Genomic DNA, 18,302 nt, shown 5'->3' with positions numbered 1-18,302 from the left:
ACAAAGAGTCAGTTCTTCGCATCAGGTGGCCAAAGTATTGGAGCTTCAGCTTTAGCATCAGTCCTTCCAATGAATGCTCAGGATTGATTTCCTTTAGGATGGACTAGTTGGATCTCCTTGCAGTCCAAGGGACTCTCAAGAGTCTTCTCCAACACCACAGTTCAAAAGCATCAATTTTTAGGTGCATCAGCTTTCTTTATGGACCAACTCTCACATCTATACATGACTACTGGAAAAACCATAGCTTTGACTAGACAGACCTTTGCTGGCAAAATAATAGCTCTGCTTTTTAATATGCTGTCTAGGTTGGTCATAGCTTTTCTTCCTATGGTTAGTCAAGGCTTCTTTAGTATTGTCACTCCAGCTCCTCATAAACATTACTATTTACATAGGGTCTTGATGTTTACAGTGATTTCTCTTACCCACTGTGATGTGGGAGTAGTGTAGTATTAATATTATCATCATTTTTCAGGTAGGACTAGGCTCAAGACGTCCCCTGACTTGCTGGAGGCCATGGCCCCCTCATCCACCTCTGAGAATCCTCTGCATCTTGCCAGCATGGCTCCTCTGCCCTTTCATTCTTTAGCCCTAAGGCCTAAGGGGTTCTTGTCACCCAAAGGTAGAGTTGAGGGGAGGACCTACAGTCAGAGCACTCGTGAGTTCAGTGGTAACAAGACTGCTCTTTCTTTCCAGGGATTGAGTCATTAATAGTTCCTTAAATGTGCCCACCCTTCAACTTAGAGTGACATTCAGTCTGCGGTGATCACTGCTGCCGTGGGTGTGGTATGAGAGGGTGGGTGAGTCACTTCACCCAGAGGTGCTCTCAGCCGGGGCACTGTTCTTCGGGGCTCACCAGCCCTGCCTGCCTGCCCTAGTCAGCCAAAGTGCTGAAACCTCTCCCTCTGGCCACAGCAGTTCCTCAGGAAACTACCCCACCAGGCTGCGGCTTTCTGACTTTGCCCCACTTTGTAACCCCTTCCTGGCCCAACTTGGAACACAAGTGTAGGCCTAAGCTCCAAGATTCTGGCCTTGTCCACACCATTTGCTCCTAGATAATTCTCAGGCTCTGTCATCTATCAGCTAAGGTCTTGGGGTCAGGCACACCTGGGTTCAAATCTTGGTTCTACCTCTTACTGGCAATGCAAATTCAACCATGTTGCTACACTGCTACAAATCACTGCTTTCCCATCTGTGTAATGGGAATAATAGTACTGCCTTACCTCCAAGAGAGGGGCGAGATGCAGCAGGCAATGTACTTAGCACAGTGACTGGCTCGTAGCAGATGTTCAGTGAATTTCTCTGTGTATGTGTGTGTGTGACTGTATGTCTCTCCTGAGCACCCAGCTCCCCTCTACTGTGGTTCTGTTTTGTTTTTGTTTTTTACCACATATCAATGTGAGTACCACAGGGCTAACCATTTGTATCTTCCCAAGCATCCTGATTTCACTCCTCCTTTTTCCTTTGGTTCTAACCTCTTCTATACCATTTTATTTTTCATAGCCTTTTGCAACTTTCATGTTCTCTGTCCATTTTTAACGGTTTATAATAACAACATACCATAGCAATATAACATTTTTCAGTCTTATCCAACAGGACAGGGAGTGGAAACTGATGGACTAGCTGCAAAACATTGATTGAAGCAATGAGTTATTTTCTTTAAAAAAAGAATAAAAATTTGCAAAAGAATAAAAGTAGACAATTCACAGAAGAGCAAGTGCAGATGCTCAAAAAAATATGAAAAAGTGTCAGACTCTAGTAATCAGGGAAATGCAAATGTAAATAGCATTGAGCTGCTTCTTTACTTCTAACAGAATGATCACAGTTTTAAAAGACTGATATTACTGGATTGGCCAAAAAGTTTGTTTGGGTTTTTCCATACTGTCTTATAGAAAGAAACCGTCGTATGAACTTTTTGGCCAACCCAATACCTATTGTTGGTAGGAATGCAGGGATAAAGGTTACTTTAATCATTGCTCTTGGATTCCACAGCTTTTGCAAATCACCCTGGCACCATCCATTAAAATTAAAAATACATAACATATACCTTTTGCCTAGCAGTTCCTGAAAATCCACCCCATAGAAATAAAAATATCAGAATGTTTAAAATAAAATAAAAATACAAATATCCTTATGCACCAAGATTTCTGACTATGTGCATAAGGATATAGAATTAATTTTGTATTGTGGAAAACAAGCAAAACCTAGAAACAGAGAAAATGTCCTTCGAAAGGGGTATTGTTGAATATATTTTGACATGCCAGGGAATATTCTGCAGCCATTAAAAAGAATAAATTGGAGCTATGTCCCGTGACTCATGGGGATTGCCACAAATAACTGATGAGAAAAAGCAAAGTGCAGGACATTGGTTATAAAATTATAAAGCTGAAATAATGCTAGTCTCCCTCCCCCACCCTCCCTACCCCAGATCCCCGCTGTGCAAACGAGCCAATACACATGAGCATGGAGAACATGGCAGTATCCTGACCCAGGGTCACTATGGTTCTGGAGGGGAGGATAGTTATATGGCAGGAGAGAGATGGGAGAAAGGAAGGGAGAACCCAATCTGAAGAACAAAGAAAAGAAAAAAGACTGCCTTGAAATGCATGTGTGTGTATGTATATATATATATTTAATAGGGGCTTCCCTGGCTCAGATGGTAAAGAATCTGCCTGCAATGCAAGAGACCTGGATTTGATCCCTGGCTCGAGAAGCCTCCCTGGAGAAGGGATGGCTACCCACTCCAGTTTTACTGCCTACAGAATCCCATGACCAGAAGAGCCTGGCAGGCTACAGTGCATGGGGTCACAAAGAGTTGGCCACAACTGAGCGACTAAGCACAGCACAGCACCTAACATGTACAGATTTACATATTAATGTAAAAATATCTGTGTAAGTAGATTTAAGAAGAAAATTTTAAATTATATATACAAACCTTGTATATTTTTGTTAACCTAAAGCAACCAAATGTACATTTCCTTCACCAATGGTGTCACAGACAGCCAAGATCTTTCCACTGAGAATAAGCCTGTTTTGTGGGGGGTTCAGCCCTATTCTGCCTTATGTACAAAAATCACACATTTAGCGCTTTGTCCTATAGTTTCTAATTTCTGTTTCTGTAGAGTGCAGTGAGAACCTAGACACTTGGAAAATAAGTTTGTACAGCAATCTTTTAGATATTATGCTTCCCCTCAATCTATTCAGTTCTCTTGCCTACACACAATTCAACAATAAACTTATTTTAGGATCTTACCTTTACTGTTTTTCCAAAATTGTCGCCTGGGTTCTTACAGAAACAATGATTCTCTTTCTCTTCTATTCACATTTCCTCAGTTTATGCGACATTTGTTAAGGTACAACTGGCATAAAACAGACTTGGGAATAAATACATCTCTCTGTAGGTGACATTCACGTGAACAGGCAGGCCATTGTATGTGGCCTCCTGGAAGGTGTGGGCGCCTTCAGGTGGCATAGTCAATGTGCACCCCCACGTGGGAGCAGCACTCAGTATGTTTCACGGAGAGAAGGCACAGGGCCATGGATCCTGGCCAGTAAGTTACCAGAAGTAGAACTTCATTGAAAACCCTTCTGTGCTGAATTGGTAATCCCTGCTGGATCACATCCAGCTCTCTGATCGTCACTCTGTCGATTATTCTATGACTGAAACATCTAAGGTTGCATGTTGGTGTGGGAGTCATGGAAGTTTGCAGCCTTCTTCCTGCAATACATCCTGGAATGTTTTTGTTAATATGGCAAAACATCTGGGTCAAGTGGCCTGTCTAGGGTGGGCAGACCTCATGCTTACAATCTTGTCTTGGGACAGGTGATGCAGGGCTGGGACAGGACTCTGGCCCACCTTCAAATCCCCTGACTGCCTGTGTAACTTTGGGAATGTCATATTACATTACTACACCTGTTCCCTTGTTTGCAAAACGGGGCGATACTATTTAATTCGCAGAGGCTCACATGAGATGAATGTTTTTAAAAGTATTTGCCGAAGGATAAGATCATCTGGATTATTTTCATCTGTGTACACCCTATATGGTGTTATCACTCACCTAGAGCCAGACATCCTGGAATGTGAAGTCAAGTGGGCCTCAGGAAGCATCACTATGAACAAAGCTAGTGGAGGTGATGGAATTCCAGTGGAGCTATTTCAAATCCTGAAAGATGATGCTGTCAAAGTGCAGCACTCAATATGCCAGCAAATTTGGAAAACTCAGCAGTGGCCACAGGACTGGAAAAGGTCAGTTTTCATTCCAATCCCAAAGAAAGGCAATGCCAAAGGATGCTCAAAATACCACACAGTTGCACTCATCTCACACGCTAGTAAAGTAATGCTTAAAATTCTGCAAGCCAGGCTTCAGCAATACGTGAACTGTGAACTTCCAGATATTCAAGCTGGATTTAGAAAAGGCAGAGGAACCAGAGATCAAATTGCCAATATCCGTTGGATCATTGAAAAAGCTAGAGAGTTCCAGAAAAACATCTACTTCTGCTTTATTGACTATGCCAAAGCCTTTGACTATGTGGATCACAACAAACTGTGGAAAATTCTTCAAGAAATGGGAATACCAGACCACCTGACCTGCCTCCTGAGACATCTGTATGCAGGTCAGGAAGGAACAGTTAGAACCAGACATGAAACAACAGACTGGTTCCAAATTGGGAAAGGAGTATGTCAAGGCTGTATATTGTCACTGTGCTTATTTAACTTCTATGCAGAGTACATCATGAGAAACGCTGGGCTGGATGAAGCACAAGCTGGAATCAAGATTGCCGGGAGAAATATCAATAACCTCAGATATGCAGGTGACACCACCCTTATGGCAGAAAGCGAAGAAGAACTAAAGAGCCTCTTGATGAAAGTGGAAGAGAAGAGTGAAAAAGTTGGCTTAAAGCTCAACATTCAGAAAACGAAGATCATGGCATCTGGTCCCATCACTTCATGGTAAATAGATGGGGAAACAATGGACACAGTGACGGACTTTATTTTGAGGGGGCTCCAAAATCACCGCAGATGGTGACTGCAGCCATGAAATTAAAAGATGCTTGCACCTTGGAAGAAAAGCCATGACCAACCTAGATAGCATATTGAAAAGCAGAGACATTACTTTGCCAACAAAAGTCCATCTAGTCAAAGCTTTGGTTTTTCAGGTAGCCACGTATGGATATGAGAATTGGTCCATAAAGAAAGCTGAGCACCGAAGAATTGATGCTTTTGAACTGTGGTGTTGGAGAAGACTCTTGAGAGTCCCTTGGACTGCAAGGAGATCCAACCAGTCCATCCTAAAGGAAATCAGTCCTAAATTTTTTTTTAACTTCTATTCTTTGATGTTCATTATTTTTTAAAAAAATTTTTTATATTAATTGGAGGCTAATTACTTTACAGTATTGTGGTGGTTTTTGCCATACATTCACATGAATCAGCCATAGGTGTACATGTGTTCCCCATCATGACCCTCCCTCCTACGTCCCTTCCCATCCCATCCCTCAGGGTCATTCCAGTGCACCAGCCCTGAGCACCCTGCTTCATGCATCAAACCTGGACTGGCGATCTATTTCACATATGATAATACATGTTTCAATGCTAGTCTCTTAAATCATACCATCCTTGCCTTCTCCCACAGAGTCCCAAAGTCTGTTCTTTACATCTGTGTCTCTTTTACTGTCTCGCATATAGGGTCATCGTTACCATCTTTCTAAATTCCATATATATGCATTAATATACTTCATTGGTGTTCTTCTTTCTGACTTACTTCACTCAGTATAATAGGCTCCAGTTTCATCCACCTCATTAGAACTGATTCAAATGCATTATTTTTAATAGCTGAGAAGTATTCCATTGTGTATATGTACCACAGCTTTCTTATCCATTCATCTGCCGATGGACATCTAGGTTGCTTCCATATCCTGGCTTTTGTAAATAGTGCTGCGATGAACATTGGGGTACACGTGTCTCTTTCAGTTCTGGTTTCCTCAGTGTGTATGCCCAGCAGCAGTCCTGAATATTCATTGGAAGGACTGATGCTGAAGCTGAAACTCCAATACTTTGGCCACCTAATGTGAAGAACTGACTCATTGGAAAAGACCCTGATGCTGGGAAAGATTGAAAGAGGGAGGAGAGGGGATAACAGAGGATGAGATGGTTGGATGGCATCACTGACTCGTTGGACATGAGTTTGAGTAAACTCCAGGAGTTGGTGATGGACAGAGAAACCTGGCATAGTGCAGTCCATGGGGTCGCAAAGAGTCAGATACAACTGAGTGACTGAACTGAACTCAACTGTACTGAACTGAACACCCTATACGTTGTTTGTAACAACAGGATGGCATGAGGGACCCCATCCCTACAACAAGCAGCAAGGTTTACAACAAGGAGCCTACCATTTGGAGGCAGATAGAGGGGATCTGGATGCACTTTCACCAGAATTTCACTGTACCTCCTGGTGCAAGTCACTTTATCTCTCTGAGTATTAGCTTTGTCATCTGAGAAGTGGAGAACAAGAACTGGAAAACCACATCTGGCTTGAGCAGTGATGGTGGTGGTGGTTTAGTCGCTAAGTCGTGTCCAACTCTTGCGACTCCATAGACTGTGGCCTGCCAGGCTCCTCTGTCCATGGGATTCTCCAGGCAAGAATACTGGAGTGGTTCTGACTCTTAAGTTCTTGTTTTGTTGGTAGAAAACTTCAACCCCAACTCTTCTGGGGAGCATCCCCACTCTGGCTTTGTGGACTGTGACTTTATGTTGAATGACCTGAGGGTTGAGGGTGCTTGACCTTGATCTTTTGCCCTTTACCAGGTTGGGCTGGATCTCCTTTACCCTGTCCATCTGACCTGCGGCTCTCTATTGCTTACAGGAAGGACACAGTTAGAGTGTGCAATTATCTTTGTGGCTTGGTACATAGAGCCAGGAACCAAATGAGTGCAACACAATAGGAAAGAGTAGGGCCTATGGATAAAGCCAAGCCCATCTAAAAACATCCAAATCCGAAACAAATGGCTAACACCATGAGGGCCAAACAAAACGAATGGGCCTCTCTTCTCCTCTGTAGTCACAGTGGGCCTTCCCTTACCTCGGCCTCGGCTGGGAATACTCATTCCCAGGGATCAGTTTTTCATCTTGTCCAAGCTCTGCAAGCAAGGCCTGTCCTCCCCATTTCTGGTGCTCCCTATCCCTTCCTTGTTTTATTTTCCTCTAAAGCCCTTAGTGGTGTACTTTCCTTATTTATCCTGTTTAGTGTCTATTCCCCTCCATTAGAATGCAGGCCCATGAAGGCAGGTTTTCATTTCTTTTATTTATTGTTATATCCCGAGTGCCCAGAACAGTACCTGGCACATAGTAGGCACTCAATAAATGTGTTGAATGAAATAAAATGGATGGATTTTTGAATGAATGGACATATGGATGACTGAGTGAATTCACTGTTGAATAGTCAAATTGGTCTCCTTTCTCCCCTTCCTATGATACTTGTGCTTTCAGAAGGTTCTCATCTGGGCTGCAACTAGGGTGAGGTCAGTGAGGCACTCACTTTGGGTACAAAACTTAACTGAGAACCAAAAAAGCTCAGCAATTAAATAAGGATATTTAATGCAATTGTTTGAAAAATCAAAATTAATGCCAAAAACTCTGTGATGAGCAAAATCTCAAATTTTTAAATGAAGACATGATCTGAAAGAAACTGCAGTGAGCTAAGCTGAAAATTATTAAAGATTGTCACTTGATCAAGAGGAATTCTCAAACATGGCAATGTTCTGAATTGGAAATAAGGTAAGCAAAGAGGCAGGATTTGAAAGTTTTATGAGTTTCTTTCGTTAAAGCCAGGAAAGTAACAGTCTAATTAATTCTGGGGTTGATATAAGTAAAATATTTAAATGTAAAATAATGTTAGGTTTTAATATTAATTAAAACTTTTCAATTTTTCTTTTTTTTTTTTAATAACACTGTGTAGCTTGTGAGATATTAGTTCCTTGACCAGGGATTGAACCCAGGCCCACAGCAGTGAAAGCGCAGAATCCTGGCCACTGGCTTGCCAGGGAATTCCTTTTTTTCATTTTTTAAAAGCTGTTTTAATGTTCTGGAGAAATATGACTTGTTAAGAAAAGACATGCACACATAGGAGCACACATTTTTCTTTTGCTGTAGAATCTTATTTAGGTTGTTTCTCAGTAGATGCATGATCTCAGTAGACGCATGTCAGCTAAGCAGCGTTATGAGTCATCCCTTCCCAGCAGGCCTCCAGAGTTTTCACAACCTGAACTACTTTCATCTAAATGAGTAAGAGGAACCTCCATACTCTCCCCATGGTGGCTGCACCAATTTACATTCCCCCCAACAATGTATGAGGATTCTCTTTTCTCCACATTCTCACCAACACTTGCTATTTCTTGCCTTTTTGATAACAGCCATTCTAACAGGCATGAAGTGATACCTCCCAGTGGTTTTGATTTGCATTACCCTATGAGTAGTGATTCTGAGCATCCTTTCATGTGTCTGTTAGCCATCTGTATGTCTTCTTGGGAAAAATGTCTTTTCCGCTCCACTGCTCATTTTAAAATTGGGTGTGTGTTTTTGCTGTTGTTACTGTTGAGTTGTATGGTTTCTTTACAGATTTTGGATATTAGCGCCATACTGGATATATGATTTGCAAATATCTTCTCCTATTTGATAGGTTGTCTTTTCATTCTGTTGATGGTTTCCTTTCTTGTGCAGAAGCTTTTTAGATTGACATAGTTCCATTTGTTTATGATCCAGCTCTCCCACTTCTGCATATTTATCCAAAGAATCTGAAAACACTAGTTCAAAAAGATATATGTATCCCTGTGTTCATCACAGCATTATTTAAAATAGGCAAGAGATTAAAAACAACCTAGGTTCCCATCAATGGATGAATGGATAAAGAAGATATGGTATATACACACACACACACACACACATATATATAGATAGATAGATAGATAGATACACACACACAATGGAAAAAAATGAAATCTTGCCATTTGCAATAACATGGATGTACCTTGAGGTTATTATATTAAGTGAAATAAGTCAAACACAGAAAGAAAATAACCTATGATTTCACTACTATTTGGAATATAAAAACAAAACAAAACAAACAAACAAAAAACAAAATAAATAAACAAACCAAATCAAACACAAAGATATAGAGAATGGATTCCCTGGTGGCTCAGATGGTAAAGAACCTGCCTGCAATGTGGAAGATCTGAGTTCAGTCCCTGGGTCAGGAAGGTCCCCTGGAGAAGGAAATGGCAATCCACTCCAGTACTCTTGCCTAAGAAATCCCAAGGACAGAGGAGCCTGGTTCATGGGGTTGCAGGAACACAACGGAGCAACTAACACTAGGCTATCAGAGGGTAAAGGGTTGGGGGGAGGGGAGGACAAAATAGGTAAAGGGGATCAACTGTGTGGTGACAGATGGAAATGAAATGTTTGGTGGTGAGCATGCTGCAGTGTTTACAGAAGTAGAAATATGTCATGCTCATGAATTTATGAATGTTATAAACCGATGTTACCTCAACGAAAAACACATTTAAAATAAATATTAAAAAGGGAAATGAGGGCTTCCCTTGTGGTTCCATGGTAAAGAATCCAGCTGTCAAAGCAAGAGACATGGGTTCAGTCCTTGGGTCAGGAAAATTCCACATGCCACAGAACAACTAAGCCTGTGTGTTACAACTGTTTAGTCTGTGCTCTAGAGCCCAGGAGCCACAACTACCGAGCCCACGTGCGGCAACTACTGAAGCCCACAGGCCTAGAGTCCGTGCTCCAAGCACGAGAAGCCACAGCAGTGAGAAGCCCGTGCACCGCAACTAGAAAGTAGCCCCTGCTTGCTGCAAACGGAGAAAAGCCCGTGACACAAACAAGACCCAGCGCAGCCAAAAATAAATAAGATACATTTTTTTAAAAAAAGATAAAGATGTAAGATGTGAGAGGATCACAGGAGTCTGGTGAGGGAGGTGGTCTTGATTGGGACACTTTTCAGTGATTCCCAAATCAAGACACATAGGCCTACGACTTTGACCATTAATTTTCTGTTTGCAGGAAGGGATTTTTTTTCCTAATATTTATTTATTTATGTGGCTGTATCGGATCTTTGTTGCAGCATACAAACTCTTAGCTGTGGCATGTGGGATCTAATTCCTGGAGCAGGGATCAGACCCGGGCCCCCTTCATTGGGAGCGTGGAGTCTTAGCCACTGGACCACCAGGGAAGTTCCCAGGAAGGAATCTTGAAAAAGAAATATTGAGAGAAAAAAAACAGACCAAGAAGAGGAAGAGCCTGGCAAAAGAGGAAGGGCTTTCTTATTATGCAGACGTCAGACATTAACACAGGCAGCCCAGGCAACCCACACACTTGCTCACTTTGCTCTCACTTCCGCCATCGTCTATTCCTTCCATTCTGACCCAGAGGAATGGGTACCTCCCAAGATGACACGTGCCACAACCCCTCACAGGATGCTGAGCTGAGCCAGGCCCCTGACTACATGGCCCCGGTGGCCAGTGCCACGCTTCCTGGGGGTGGTGTACAAGCCTGACACTTGGTGAGGGGTTAAATCTGAGGGTGGATGTTAGGAGACAACCCTGGTGGCACACAAAAGCACTGGAGCCAAGGCTGAGATTTCCGGGCTCCTGCTTCTGGCCCCTTCACTGGACTACCTTTTGAGTGGCTGGTCCAGTTCCCTTCCCTCTCTGAGCCCCAGGCTTTTCATCTGTCTAATGAGACCTGGGTTCAATTCCTGGGTCGGGAAGATCCCCTGGGGAAGGAAATGGCAACCCACTCCAGTACTCTTGCCTGGAGAATCCCATGGACAGAGAAGCCTGCCATGGGGCTGCAAGAGGTGGACATGACTTAGTGACTAGACCACCAATGAGACCTCTGAGGACCCCTACAGCTTTGAATCTAGAAGGTAGAACTCAGCATAATATTTGGTGCTTTTGATAGGCGGTCAACACAAGTGGTTAAAAACAAGCCCTCCCTCTAAAGAATACCTAAATTATGGATAAATTTTTCCTTTGAGTGAACATAAAACTTGGAAAAGCATTTCCAAGGACTCCCAACTATATGTAGAAAATAGACCACAGGCACCTGTCTTTTCACAGTGTGGTTGGTGGTCAAGAGGCCTCAGGGGCCACACTGCCTGGGTTTGAATCCTGGTCTGACTGATCTCAGACAAGTGCACGTCAGTTGTCTTGTTTCTGAGACAAGGAAAGTTCTAGGACCTGCTTGTCCCTTGGAGAGGGCTGCCAGTGGAGACAGTTTTGGGGAAGAGGGGCCAAGATGCAAAGACAGGTGTGACTAAAACCTAAGGTTGAAGGCTGAGGCTGTAGGGTAGACAGCTGATTGTGGAAAGGAGGTTCCAGTGGCTTCGCAAGAGGACACCCCCAGGAGGAGGACAGGGGTGGGAAGCACGAGGCAGTGTGGAAATGGGAGTGCAGAAGAAGGCAGATGACTGGGGGACATGTACCTGGGGCAGAGCCTGGCTGAAGAGGGAGAAGGGAGAGACAGAACGGGACAAGCTGTCTCAAGATTCCAAATTAAACTCTGGTTTAAGGGGCTTTCATAGATTCACTTCAGCTAGTGTCTGAAGCTAGTTCTTTGCTCGATCTTCCAAACAGGAAGCTGTCTTTTGACCTGGTAACTTCAGGTTCTGGGTAGAGAAACATAGAGTCCTGAGAGGAAGAAGTTGCGTACACAGCCTTTCAGCCTCCTAAGAGCCGAGCCCAGGCTGAGGAGCCAATGCAGAAGTCTGCTTCAGGGCAGGAGGCCAGTCCCCTTCCTATTTTTTTTTTTTTTTTTTTGGCCAGCCACTAGGCTTGAGGGATCTTATTTCCCCGACCAGAGATCAAACCCGTGCCCCATGCAGTGGAAGCTCAGAGTCTTAACTGCTCGGCGTCTGATTAAAGCTCGGAGTCTTCCTGGTCAGGGAAGTCCCAGTTCCTTAGTTTTTTTTAGTAATGACAGTTTTATTAGGACATAATCCACATACTATACAATCCACCTATTTAAAGTGTGCAGTTAATAATTTTAGTCTCTTCAGAGTTAGGCAATCACTTCTAGAAGGTTTTCATCATCCCCCCAAAGAAACCTTGTACTCATGAGCAATCCCCACACCCAACATCCTCCTCCCAGCCCTATTTGGAAATTTTGTATAAATATAATTGTATAACATGTGATCTCTTTTTAAAAACTGGGGCGCATGTATGTTCAGTTATGTCTGACTCTTTGTGACCCCATGGACTGTAGCCCACCAGGCTCCTCTGTCCATGGAATTTTCCAGGCAAGAATACTGGAGTGGGTTGCCATTTCCCTCTCCAATATATTTGCTTTATAATGTTAGTTTCTCCTGTACAAAGAAGTGAGTCAGCTGTATGTGTACATATATCCCCTCCCTCTTGGGCCTCTCTCCTACCCCCCAGTCCCTCCCCTCTAGGTCATCTACAGCACTGAGCTGAGCGTGCCACACTGTAGCGCAGGCTCCCACTAGCTAGCTATTTCACATACAGCAGTGCACCAGAGCAGAGCTGAGCACGCCACACTGTAGCGCAGGCTCCCACTAGCTAGCTATTTCACGTGCGGCAGTGCACATGGGCTTCTTTCACTTAGTATATTTTTAAGGTTCATCCACTTTGTAGCATGAATCAGAACTTCAGTATTTTGAGTTTTGAAAAACGTTGTTTAATATTATACAAACACACCATAGGTATACTCTGTTGTAAATATTATGTGGGTCAAGAAATAACCACGTTAACTCCCCTAAAGCCCTTATACCCCTTCACAGTCAGGATTCCCTCCCCACCCCGCCAACCACTTAGAGTAAGAATGACTTTTTCTTTACCATATATCATCAAACATTTGCATTACTAAAGACCTTTATTACTTTTTATATTGAGTATTATTCCATTGTATGGATAGACCATATTTCATTGGTCTATTCATCCGTGTACGTGTATTTGGAGTATTTCCATTGTTTGGCTGCTGTTGAATAATGACCTATGAACATCCGTGTGCAAGTTTTTGTCTGGACGCATTTCTCTTGGGTATATACCAACGGGTGGGATTGCTGGGTCTTATGGTTACCTCCTTCTTCCTTTGCATACACTTCCATTTTAGGACGTGGTATATATCCCACAAGTGATCACAGGTCTGCCTGCCCTGCCACACTATGAGCTTCCTTCATCTTGAATACCCTGCCAAACCTAGTACTTGTGTGTGTATGTGTGTGTGCAAAGTTACACAGTCACGTTTGACTCTTTGCAACCTCAGGAACTGCAGCTCACCAGGCTCCTCTGTCCATGAGATTCTCCAGGCAAGAATACTGAAGTGGGTTGCTATGCCCTCCTCCAGGGGATCTTCCTGACCCAGAGATTGAACCTGCATCTCCGCATCTCCCGTACTGCAGGCAGATTCTTTAGCACTGAGTCACCAGGGAAGACTAACCTAGCACCTAGAAAGCACTAAAATATGTAAGGGGCCCTCCACTGCTTCAGATGATGCTTACAGGCAAAATAAGAAGAGGTCTGTGAACTGACCATCCGATCTTACAAGAGGGCCTGGCAAGCTTGATCTCGGCAAGATCTTGGTAAGCTTGGCAAGTAGTGAAAGCCTGACTGACCTGTGTTCAAGGAAGAATGGGGAGAGAAGAGTCAGAAAAAGAAAGTACAGATCGTTCCTTTGAGGAACTTTCCATAAAAGAGAGCAGAAAATGAGACAAGAGCTGGATGCGAAAGTGTAGTCAAGAGTATTTTGTTTTTTTCTTAAAGATATGAGAAATGACAGTATGTATGATGTCATAGAAAGGTAAGAGCTGATGATGGGAGAGAGGGGTGGGCAAAGACAAGAGTGATGTCCTTATGTAGATGAGGAGAGATGGGACCCAATGCAGAAGCAGTGTGAACGATCCATCCCCTGAAAGTCACATTGAAACCCTAACTCCTGCTGTGACTATATTTGGAGGTAAGGCCTGGGAGGAGGGGATACAGGGTAAATGAGGTCATAAGGGGAGGGCCCCAATCCAACAGAACTGGTGCTCTTCTTAAAGGAACAGATACCAGAACTCTTCTCCCTGCCATGTGGGGACATAGCCAGACAGGAAGAGACCTTACCAGGAACCACACTGGCCAGCATCTGATCTGGGGCTTAGCCTCTGGAACTAGGACAAACACATTTCTGTTGTTTAAGTCACCCAGTCTACGGTATTTTGTTATGGCAGCCCAAGCAGACTAAGACAAGTGGAGAGATTGGTTTTAGGAGGAGTGAGACGAGTTCACCCACAGTAACAGGAGGGGAGGCAAGGCACATGGGTGCTGACGCAGCTGGGTGGGAGGTGTGGGAGGGTGGGGAGTGGGAAAAGGGGTCTCCTCAGTGCTTTTTTTCAGTGATATAGGAAGCATGATGAGAAGTTGAGAATGAGGACACAGCGTTATGGGTGTAAGAAGAGCACCGAGGAAGCAGCGAATGGACCAGTGTGATCCAATGAGGAATCTGAGAAACACTGGGAATCCCTTTGAGGTGTGTGGTCATTGAAGTGAAACTCATCAGCCAGGTGGTACGTTTTTCTCCAGGATGTTCAGCAGTTTGAATGGAGGGAAGGAAACTAGTACAAGTGACTATAACCGCAGCTGGGGGCTGGCCAAGTATACGGGTAAAGAGTGAGGGTGGAATTGCCCTGATGAACACTGGAGACCCCAAAGAGTGAGGAGAAGGAGGGCTCAGAGGGGATGAGGGCCAGGGAAGAGGCAGGGTGGCCAGCTTGCAGGTCCTGGCAGGACCGCTGGAGTTTTAGATTAAGGCCCCTTGGGGGTGTGGTGTGGAAGACAGCAAGCAAAGAGGGCATGCTATCGCTAGTGAGGGGCTGCTAAGGGAGTGGGGCTAAGATACTGAGGGGCTGCGATATTGCTGAAAAGGCCAGGAGCGGGGCCCAGGCAGTGCTGGGAAAGGAAGCTGAGATCCCTGGGGGAGACCATGCCAGGGTATTGGAAGCTGCAGGTTTTGAAAACACTCCAGTTCTGAAAGGGGCAGTGTTGAGAGTGGTTTGCACCTGGTGTTAAAATCTTCATGGCATGAGGAATAACAAAGATAACTCGGAAAAGGGCTATTGGGTGGTATGGGTCTGCTGGCGTGAGCATCAGAGCTGGAGAAGGAGCAACGGTCTGGAAGCAGAGCTGAGCCAGGAGGATGCCCCTCCTCCCCCTGAGCCCACTGTGCAAGGTGCACAGGAGAGGAGCACTTGCCCTCAAGATGGCTGCCAGGGTTCATGAGAACAGAAAGGGGACGTGGACATTCATTAAAGAGGATACAAGGGGTTTTACTGGTGATAAATGGGGTCAGAAAAGGCCAGGGAGACCATATGGGGACCAAAGTCTGGAAGATAAAGGAAATTCTGGGAGTTGCTTCATCATATATATACACATACTTACATTATTTACAAAGATTTACATCTCTAGAAAAATACAATTTATAATAAACAAGGAACAAGATAGTATCTAGTTATGTTCAGTGTGGGTGACAGAGTAGAAACTAATGCCTGTTGTGTGTTAGTCCTTATTTCTTCTAGGAAACATTACTTCTCATAAACAGTCCATTTCAGGCAGAGTTTCAGAGTTTCCTCAAGGAGAAGGTAATACATGAATGGTAAATCAGATGCCTTCCCGAAGTGACTGAAATAACTTAATTACCATGTCTTCCATTTCATCTTCTGTTACCAAACAACAGGCACTATAAAAGAAATATCTCATATTAGAATAAAACACAGTCAATCTGTGCTGCAGTATATGAGTCTAAATGACCCTCTTATTCTAATGCAGGTAGCCCTTTTGTAATAAACCCATCAAAAGCGAGAGTTCTAGGGAGCAGAGGTGGAGGGAGACTGGTCTTGGGTCCTTATGGGATGGTAGCTGGAGATCTACCAGGAGTGCTATCCTGGTGCACAGGACAAACTCAGAGTCCCAGCTTCTCAAACCAACTCAGTCTTGATCTTTTTACACTTGTGCTTTTTGCGTTTTGTTTTTCATCTGACATTTACTCTTCTATGTGACACATAAAAGGATTTTAACTTTTTCTTTGTTTCTTCAAATATTTTCTAAGTATGCTGTCATTTTAAAAGTAACTTCTCACTACTTTAAGATGGAGTTTTTATCAGATGTGTAATTCCTGTACTAAATATTACTTGATTATTATTTTCTTTATGATGTTTGCCAAGTGTAGGATGGGAGAGAACTTATTTGACATCTTGCCATGTGCTGAATGGCTTGAGAGAGCAGACTTGCGGATAACATGAGTGGAATAATGACTTTAGTGTAATTACTGAGCCTATGACATGAACTATTTCTTTTATGAAGAATTAGGGCTCACTTTCTTCATGCTGAATTGAATCCTGGTATCCCCAAATAACAGACCTGAGCTTGTAAGACCCATAGGTAAACCATCACCCTTTCTAACAGCCATCTCCTTTGCCTCAAGAATATCCTGGCCGTGGTTTTCTTCTTTTAGCTTCTCTTCCTGATTATTCGTCTTTGTGGTGATGACAGAACACCCTTGAGTGACTCAGAGGAAATCAACTCAGCTACAGCCCTGCCTGACAAAGTTCCTTCGAACTGAGAAAAGGTCATTTCATGGCTTTTTTTTTTGGTCTTCCCCACAGTCTGTATTTCCATAGAACAGATCAGACCACAGTTCCAAAAGATCTGCATGAGTCTGGTAAAAGGAGTTCGTAAAAAATTAGTGCTGGACATGAAGAGATGTTCAGGATCATTAGTCGTTAGCAAAATACAAATTAAAACCACAACAAATTCTTGTTTTATATCTTCTAGTTTGGGGAAAGTTAAAGAAATTTGACAATAAAAAAAAATTAGTGCTGGGATCAGAGGGGTTAGGTAAAGGAAATAGGCCTTTTCCTTACTAAGAATCTTGTTGTTTAGTTTCTGAGTCATGTCTGACTCGTTTGTGACCCCACAGACTGCAGCACGCCAGGCTTCCCTGTCTTTCACTATCTCCTGGAGCTTGCTCAAACTCATGTCCATTGATTTGGTGATGCCATCCAACCATCTCATTCTCTGTCAGCCCCTTCTTCTCCTGCCCTCAATATTTTCCAGCATCAGGGTCTTTTCCAATGAATCAGCTCTTCGAATCAGGTGGTCAAAGTATTGGAGCTTCAGCATCAGTCTTTCCAATGAACATTCAGGGTTGATTTCCTTTAGGATTGACCAGTTTGATCTCCTTGCTATCTAAAGGACTCTCAAAAGTCTTCTCTAGCACCATAATTTGAAAGCATCAATTCTTCAGTGCTCAGCCTAATTCTTTATGGTCCAACTCTCACATCCGTATATGGCTACTTACAGAGATGTGACAATTTTGCATTTCTTTCTGGTTATGCTTGTCCCCCATTCCTCCCCCAGCCCTGCCCCTCCACCACATCTGTTAACCCTTTAATAACTGAGTTTAGGAAACTCCCCTCTTCAGCCACAGTGGGCTCTTTAAATCCAAAAGGCATTCTTAAATAGGTAAGAAACACACAAAATACAAAATCTGAATAGCCAACAAAAATATACCAAGAAAAGTAAGCTCCTCTCCCACACCCAGCCCCAAGCTACCTATTTATTCCTCAGGATGTTACCCTGAGATGTCAGTTTTCTCTTCCTAGCTCATCATCCCAAGGCAATATTTTTCATGAAAAATTCTCGTGCCACAGAACCTACAAATGCCTCCCTACTCCCATATCACTCATTTTAATGCTCTTGAATTCCAAATATTTTCTTGTAAATATGGTCTCTTTCACCACTTCTTCAATTTGATGCTAAGCAGGCGGACCTCTTTATCAATAACGATGATATGTTTGGTTCCCGCTTATGTCTCCGCCTCTGCTGCTTCTCCCAGCTGGAATGCCTTTCCCTCTCTGTTCCTGCTTTGAAGATCTAGCTCACATCGTACTCCTTTCAAAGTCTTCATGATTCTTTTCCTTCCCCTCCCCCTTGCTGGTTGCCCAGCCCTGATCATCCATTCCAGCCCATCACCATGGGCTTCTTGCCTAAGTCCTTCTGTTTCTTACATGCCCATCCATTCTCCCCAGTGTGACCTTAAGTTTCTCAGAGGCAGGATCCCTAATATATGCTTTCTCTGAATCTCATACAACGTCTAGCCTCACTGGGTACACTGATCTCAAGGCATCGGTTCACACAGTGCCTGCCATCTAGTCATCTCCATAAGAGTGCTTGTTGAAAGAATAAAGGAGCAGGTAAAGGAACGAGGCCTGGACTACCCCGTCACCTTTCTCAGTGGCCCTGGATGA

At 43.6% G+C, this 18,302-nt stretch overlaps 1 protein-coding gene across 3 annotated transcripts in view; it reads right to left on the bottom strand.

Annotated features, from left to right (window-relative positions):
- CD58 (CD58 molecule) overlaps nt 1-18,302 on the bottom strand; it is a 69,904-nt gene that overhangs the window by 7,773 nt on the left and 43,829 nt on the right. The window contains exon 6 of one of the 3 annotated variants that reach the window (XM_040230954.1): nt 12,672-15,733. The exons of the other annotated variants lie outside the window; for them this stretch is intronic. The gene's annotated coding sequence lies outside the window, so the exon portion shown is untranslated. Of the gene's footprint in view, nt 1-12,671; nt 15,734-18,302 lie in introns of those variants that run through there. 3 annotated transcript variants of the gene reach the window in all.

This window comes from Oryx dammah, unplaced genomic scaffold (genome assembly GCF_014754425.2).
Source record: "Oryx dammah isolate SB20612 unplaced genomic scaffold, SCBI_Odam_1.1 HiC_scaffold_28, whole genome shotgun sequence".
Taxonomy (NCBI): domain Eukaryota; kingdom Metazoa; phylum Chordata; class Mammalia; order Artiodactyla; family Bovidae; genus Oryx; species Oryx dammah.
The sequence above is the reverse complement of the archived record's forward strand: the minus strand, read 5'-3'. Positions and strand labels throughout refer to the sequence as shown.